A 7,342-nucleotide genomic window follows, 5' to 3' on the forward strand; every position below is an offset into this window, starting at 1 on the left:
GCTCTGGTCCTGGGGATTTTCAAATCATAATGTATTCAGATGTCTGATCTAATATGGGTGATACCAGGCAGCAAGCTGCTTTGTTGAAAAACAAAGTGTGGATGCAGTTGCTGTCTTCAAAAGCTCAGGAGACCCCACTAAAGCCTATTCAAAGATACCAGTTTCAGTATATGGCAGGAGACAGTTTGGTCCCTATAATCCTTTTGTTTTCAAGAAATGTACAGAGGGTGTTCTTTTTATATTTAAGGTCCCATATTATGCTCCTTTTCTGCAGTTTAAAACAGATCATTAATGTCTTCATGAAATGGTAGTAACATGTTTTGGTCCAAAAAGCCAATAAATCAAGCACAGCAGCATTGTTTCCAGGCTCTCATAGCCCCTCTGTTCAGAACGGTCTGATTTAGTGGACGTGACCTTCATATGTAAATGAGCCACCGCTGATACCGCCCTGCTCTTCCGCGTCACTGAGAGCGACGCCATGTAACCATAACTACCGAGCTCCAAGTGCACAATGTTTAGAAAACAGTGAAGCTCGTTTACTGTAACATTACAGGCTAAAACAACAGGCTAGCTGCAGCTAAAGTTAGCATCCTGAAGCTAACACAGAGACAGGGGGGACACTGAGGAAAAGCTCTTACATCTGCTCCACAGCACACAGCATTTAAAATACTCACATTTCCAGGGTCTGAGGTTTGTTGGCGGATGGTTGGTAATGCGCCTGGATTCAGGACCAGTCTATTCTCTAGCCCTCTGTTGTACTGTCCAAAGTTGGAAAAGCAGTCGGCCGTGAAGTGACTAGCACACACATGCACAGTTTTACTGAGTGTAGCTGGAACATTTCCTTGATAAATGAACTCTAGCCACTTAGTTATGTCTCCTTCCGACATGTATTTGCTCCAATGGATCAGGTTAGACTTGCTCCTGATTGGTCAAAAAAGGGAATCCCTGACGTCGGCAAATCCCCAAAATCCAAACAATTCGTTTTTGGTCAGGATTTTACATTCACAAGCACTACTAAGTACAGGTTTTGTTGTTAAATATCAAATTTTGTGTGTTGGGAGGAAAGCCAAAGACCTACAAATTTCACTAAAAGACTTAATAAAGTGATTTTTGCATAATATGGGACCTTTAATTTCATACATTTTAGTTATGTATTCGCTAGCAGTTTTGCACACATGGGGACATAACAAGTGAGCACAGTGTAGATGTTTGCAGTGACTTGAGAGTCTTTCAATATAATGAAGAGCCATGTTACATTTAATCTACTTGGTGAGGTTGGAGTTGATAGATAAGCGTTGGTAGCGCTGGTCTTAGAGCACCGGGCTGTGAGCAGTGCTAAATATAGCCTGGTACTACACTACCCTACGAACTAAGTTAACAGAGTTTGCTTGTCATGTTTCAAACAGCAGTGCCACGTGACTGTTAATAAATACATTACCTTGTTGCTTTGTACCCTGCAAAAAGTTGACTTAAATAAAAGTAGTGTTGAAAGTAGATCTGCACACCATTCTGTCACTTCAAAAGAAACGCACGCCTTGGTGAGAGTCATGTCGTTATGACAGTGGGAGCAAGTGCTTATGGGAAATGGAGTTTTTATCCTTTAGAACTGCTGGCTTTTTTGGATGACATCTGAATTGCTTGAAATGAGTAGGAAGAGTCTGGCAGTTGGGCAAGAAAATATTCTTTTCATAATTTCTTGAACTGAGACATTTTTTAATTCCAAGAAACTTGACAAGCAAGTTTTCTTACCCCTTTTTTAGATTTCTTTTGGTTTTTACTCTTAACCAGCAGTTTATGTGCAATTTTTTTTTGCCTTGTAATGTTTTCTTGTAATAAGACATTTTTTGGACTTATACTGAGTCTGGTAAGACACTTTTTGCTGAAAAAAAAAAACATTAATTAACAGTTGCTTAGTCCTGAGGTTTTGCAGTGTGTCAGCCTTGACTCAGCCTTTGTACAATCAAGTCTAACAACGTTCCAAATAATAACAAGAGCTGCAGAGCTTGTTGGCAAAGTTAGCAGGAAAAACTTACACTTTTGCAGCCTCTGTGCATGCAAATTGTTCTCTTACTTAAAGGAAGTTTTGTATGCAGGACTTGCACTTGAAATAGAGATTACTCAAGCAGTGATATTGCTTAATTTGGTGGAAGTCTACTTCTTCCACCACTAAGGATCAAATATCATCAAAACGTCCACGTTAAAGCTGGATTAAGGGAAAAGAGGGAGACTTCAGAAGAAGTGTATGGACCTGCTTCATGGAAATGTGTCCGTTTGAAAAGCTTGTCCAAATGTTTTGATGTTTTTAAACTCTTTTTAAATCAATCATTTCTCTGACTGAAGGTTAATCTGAGAACTCAGACCTGAATCTGGCAGGGAGCAAGACATGCAGAGTGAGGGAAGGGGGAAGTGACACTTCTTAACAGTCGACTGATTTTTGCTGTCAGGTTAAAATAATGTCCTCAGACACACCAAGTGGCTGCTTACCCAGCCGTCACACCTCAGGGAAAATGTGTTAAGTCCACTTTACGTCCACTTGTGTTTGGGCTCCAGTGGAAATGGTACAGGAGTCTCTCCAGCATGCCATTCTTACTTTCGAAACAGAAAACAGCAAACAGCTCTGGTGGTCTTAAGCCGTTGGATTTATTCCTTGCGGCTCTTTTGTTGTGTGTTCAGCCACCGTGCTAAGCAGATTGCTTTTTTTGTGTCAGTTCCTCTTCTGCTGCTCAGAATAGACCGATGGATCTGGAATCCTAAAAAAATGTTGTTTTAATCATGTAATGAATAATTCAAAGGCATAATGCTTTCAAATCAAACCTCCTAACACCCTTCCAACATGAAAGTCGCAGATTATTCCTTTTTTTATGCTCATTTTTTAAAATCCTTCGAGTTGGACCTAATTGCACCATTTAGCCAGAGAAACACAACCAAGACATTTTAAGCTTATTATCACCTCATGAAAAAAGTCTGAAGTTGTTGTAAGTCTCAGCACAAGTCAGCGCAGTCCAGCATCAGTCCTCCTTAAAATAATACCTTTGTGTCCCTTATTTTGTCTGTTGCTGCATTTCTCAACAAGATTTACTCTAAAATGAATGTTGTCAGAATAACTAGTGCATAGACTGATGGCATGTTGGTCCCTTTTCTTTAGCAAACACATTTAAGTTTGTCACAAAGCCACTTGGGTAGGGAGCATCCAAATTCCTCAGTTTGAGTTGTGACAGTTTTTCCATCTCTGTGTTTCGAATTTCTGGGTCCTATACAGGGGGAAAACAAAAAGCTTTAGGAGATCAAACCACCTCAGCGGTTGTTTTTGGAGGCTGCCAGAATAGCACATTGGCAGACTTTGTGAGCAAGCAAATATAATGTGGGAGCATGTATTCAAGCTTTACCTGAACCAAAATGAAAGAAACTGTTGATTTACAGACAGAAAGTAACTCCACAGCAGCCAAATATCAAAATTGAATAAATACATTTAGTTTATAATGTTCTCCAAAACTAAAATCAGTTTTTGGTCATTTTGACACTCACATAGCTCCTAAGTTGTGTCTAATGATACAAAACGTTTTAACTGAGGTCCCTCTGGACAGGGAGCTTTGTAAGATATCCCTGCATGCATGCTGCATGCTAATTCTGACTTCCTCTCAGCACTCTTGAATTTGAACATTTGAGGTAGACTAACATCTGGCCGATGGATGGCAGTGTTTGGGCTGACCTTCTGGCTTCTAATGAAGCAGTGAAATCTCATTTAACTCATTAGCTGCCAGCCATTTTCAGAGCATCTTGAATGATCTTTCAAGGTCCAAATAATATTCTTTTCCATGACAATGTAAACACCAAAACTTCCCAAGAAGAGTAGACTATTTTCTTGTAAGTCTCTTTTCCTGTTTTTGATCAAAAAACAGAGAAAACACACTGTTTTTGATCGCGCTCATCTTGGGCGCTCCATGCTTTGGTCCTTTCCATGACCTCTTTTGTCTTATCTCACGATTGCGTCACTCTTTCTCTCTGAACGACTAGGACACATCCTCAGTTCAAGCGTGAGCTGCCTGAACTATTCTGACTTGCAGCATCTTGCTTTTTCTTTGTCATCTCACATCTTCTCTTCATGTCCATGCTGATCTCTTATCCAAAGATCTCACCGCTCTCACCCACAGTAGCTTACATTCATGATTTTGATTGACAAGCTCTGCCAGACTTCTCCCCGCTGAAAAACATAATTTACTTGTATAGGTGCAGTAAATGGTTGTTATCAAACTGGCTTCTAATGACGTCAAAGGCAGCGAATGTTAAAAGCAAAATAAAAAGCTTTGGTGTTGAGCCGCAACAAAAGACATTCATAAAGCACTTATAATGTATAGTCATATTGCACATCAAATTAAACAGGAGGTAATGACGAGTCTTAAGTGAACAATTTGCTTTATACAAATGAATCATCAAGGTGAAAGAATGGAACTAAATCACTTACTGTTTAGAGAAGTACTCACACCACACTCAGCATTTTGCAGTTCAGTGTCTTGATCAAGAAAAAAATGGCACATGACTGCAGTAGCTGGGATCAAACCTACAACCTTATGATTGAGAGATGTTGACTCTACTTCCAAGCCACAGTCACTGAATCGATGTCATGTTAGAGGCGTGTGTGACGTGTGCTCCCTTGTAACATATAAGTCAGCTTGGCTCAGTGCGCTGTCACTTTAACTCCTGCAGTTTCACCAACACTCTTCTCTCTTTCCCTCCTCACAGGTTGACTAAACAATGAGTTTTAGTGAAGTTTCATGAGTATCATCTGAATCACCGACTCAGCTTGAGTTGCACCCTCTGACAGTAGTGACACTCTGTCACCACTGTCCCATAAAAAACACACAAACATTACCTGTACAGTATCAGGATACCCTAAAACATCAATTTTCCTTAATACAACACGACCCACACTGATAGATCAACATTTTCATTTTTGTGTGTTTTGGATTACCCTAGAAAAAGTCTTTGAGTTTTTGGTTAAAAGAATGAAATTAGGACATTTTCTGATTTCGAGTGTCAAAACGGGTCAAATTTGACTCAAACAGTATGTAATGGTTAAATGAAAGAGTTGAAGACCTTATATCTGAGGGGTATTAAAACAGAGTTTGGATTTTAAGGGGTCAACTCAGACCCTTTGGTGAACCTGTGCAGAATAGTCTAACAATCGCTGCAGGTGGAGTCAGCTTTACCACTTTTGAATCAGATAAAATAGACTTTAAATGTCACTGCAGTGAAATAATAAAAGGCAATTTGACACAATTGAGAAACCCTACCTGAACACTAATGTAACCAAACACTCTATTTGCCCGCTCGTTTTTGCACTACTCTTAGAGGCGACACAGTCAGTGCCTGTTTTTCCACATATGGCTCACAGATGAATCAGGTGTAAACCATATAAAAATCACTGATTTTAACATTTTTATCAAAATTTTGTATCACAGCTTAGGATAATTCAATGCATCAAATGCTAAAGCTTACACTGTGGACGCAGTATTTGCTGTGGAGTTGTGTTTTTCCCATTTCAACCGTGTGTTCTCATAAGGTCAATGTAACTTACTTTGACATGATTCCACTCAGCTTTTCTCTTATTTATTATTAAACTTTTGAAAACTGTAGAAAGTCAGGGCCCTCTGTATGTCAGACTGCTCTGACTGGTGAGTGATGCAGGCTGCAGCTCGAGGCTGAAGGACACATATAAATGTGCTGTGTCTAAAAATAGTGCAAAAATAAACAGATTGCTGACGCCAAAGAGAAGCACTAAAAAACTCCCTGAAAATGGACTAGAGATCATGGTGGTTGGATTGAGACCATGAAGCATTTGGCTCTAACTGTGAGTTATTGTCATTTTTAATTGAACTGATAATTATACGCACAATTCTTAAAGGTAGAGTCTGCGGAATTTTCCAAAACAAGAAAATATCAATTTTTACAGAAATAATCCTGCTTAATCGTCTCCTAAGGGCCTCTGAATGTGTGTCTGTGTCTGTCTGAATCCTCTCAGTGTGTATTTTGATATTTTGGTTGTATCAGGACATTTCTGTGTGGTTACATCAGTCAATCACAGTGCTCAAGTTACTTTGCGTGTTGATAATTCTGAGTGTGCGTAGCATCGAGGAAGAAAAAACACAACTAAATTGAAACAAAATACTAAACAGATAAAGCTTTTTCTTAAAAGAGAGTGAAGCTTGGCTTGACTTTCACTCACTTTTGGGCACTTCTGGAGGAAGAGCACCACAAGTTAGCTTTCTGCTAACCAGGTATGTGTTAAATACCCTTGATTAGCTTGTGCTAACATGCTAAGTCGGGTACATGACCCTCAAGTCTCTCCCATGTAGAAACGCAACGCTGCAGATGCTTGCTAGCTTAGTGACTGCTTTCCCTTAGCTTCGGTTGGAGGCTGTGGGTGTGTGCTGCCGCTGGCACTGACCCAAGGAGGAGGAGCCAAGTTTTAATGTTGTGTCTACTCACAAGGGACAAGAATCCCTGTAGACCCTACCTTTGAGTCATATTTTTAAAAACCAAAAACCACAATGCACTTTATTTCCTGTAATAAATGTCAAATATGGGCTAAAGAAATATTGCTTCAAGTCCAAATACTTGGTGAAATATGTTTCCTTTGATCAACCGATAGATGAGCTTATCTTCAGAGCTCACAGCCTGACCAGAGATCAGAAGTCCAGAGCCTCTACTGTGTTTGTTTTGATCAGTTTGGCTCTAATCTTTCTTTTATGTGTCTCCCAGTTTAAAATGGTGAGCTATCAAGAGGCTGGAGTGTTTCTATTAAAAAGTGATGAAGGGCTGTAGATCATTATTTACTTCACAAGTGACAGAGATAAAACTTTATCGATCACCTTGAGATGGCAAATAAGTAAGTTAGCGACAGACTTTTACACCTTTTCCGATAATAGTGAGTCCCTGAGTAGGAATTAGTCGAGAGCTTGAATAGAGTGACATGTCACTTACCTTGTAGCTTTATTTTCCATAAATCTTTAAGCCTTCAAGTAAAACAGTAGAAACCATTGCACTCAAGACCAGATGATATCAGGCAAGCAGCCAGTTCTGTAGAGAGCCCCAGCCACCCTTGACTTATTGGATAAGAGGCCTTTGTTCCTCAGGGCGGACGCCTTGTGTCCACTTAACCTTGTGACCGCGGCGGCCTTCGCTGGTTAAACAGCGGTCTGTAAAGTGACTGAATGTGGCTGTGCAGGATTAATCAAGCCTAACGACACATCTGTAGGGAGGCTGCTGAGGAGGAGGGAGCATCAATCACGCTCTCTCTGCTTTTCCCCCACTCTCTATCTCTCATTCTCCTTCATTCACTCTC

This window comes from Halichoeres trimaculatus, unplaced genomic scaffold, assembly GCF_033239565.1.
Source record: "Halichoeres trimaculatus isolate MK-OKI-2021-1 unplaced genomic scaffold, fHalTri1.1 fHalTri1_scaffold_14, whole genome shotgun sequence".
In the NCBI taxonomy this organism is placed as follows: Eukaryota; Metazoa; Chordata; class Actinopteri; order Labriformes; family Labridae; genus Halichoeres; species Halichoeres trimaculatus.